The following is a 516-nucleotide window of genomic DNA, read 5'->3' as shown; positions in this document are numbered from 1 at the left end:
AACTTTTGAAGCCACGTTTTTTGCAGCCTCGTCTCCGTGCGCTCCCCATCTTCCCCCAAACCGGGAGCCTTTCAGCCAGCTAAAAGTTTCACCTAAACTCGCTTATGATTATTTAAACCCCCGCGCCGGACAATTAGGATATCTTCTTTATAGAAGCCCCCCTTTTTTTTTTTAAAAAGCCCCTAAAAGGAGCCATCTCAATAGGGCTGTTCCACCTTCCAGACCTAATCCGTAAGAAAGCGAGTGAATGTCCGTCCCTATTATCCTATAGCCAGACCATCTGACGCTGGGTATAGGATTTGTTTCCTGGAAGAAAAAAAAAAAAAAAAAAAAAGAAAAAAAAAGAAAAAGAAAAAAAAAAGACGCTGGGAAATAAAATCATTCCTTAGTTTCTTAGTGTCTTAATCAGTGAGGCGGAAAACAAGCAAAAAAAGATAGCAAACCAATTGCGGCACCTCTCAGCTATAGAGCTGGGATCAAAACATTGTAGCATCTGTTGAAAGAGAAAGTGTCTAA

The sequence above is a fragment of the Pygoscelis adeliae genome, unplaced genomic scaffold (assembly GCF_000699105.1).
Source record: "Pygoscelis adeliae isolate BGI_AS28 unplaced genomic scaffold, ASM69910v1 Scaffold171, whole genome shotgun sequence".
Taxonomy (NCBI): Eukaryota; Metazoa; Chordata; class Aves; order Sphenisciformes; family Spheniscidae; genus Pygoscelis; species Pygoscelis adeliae.
Note: the sequence above shows the minus strand (reverse complement) of the source record.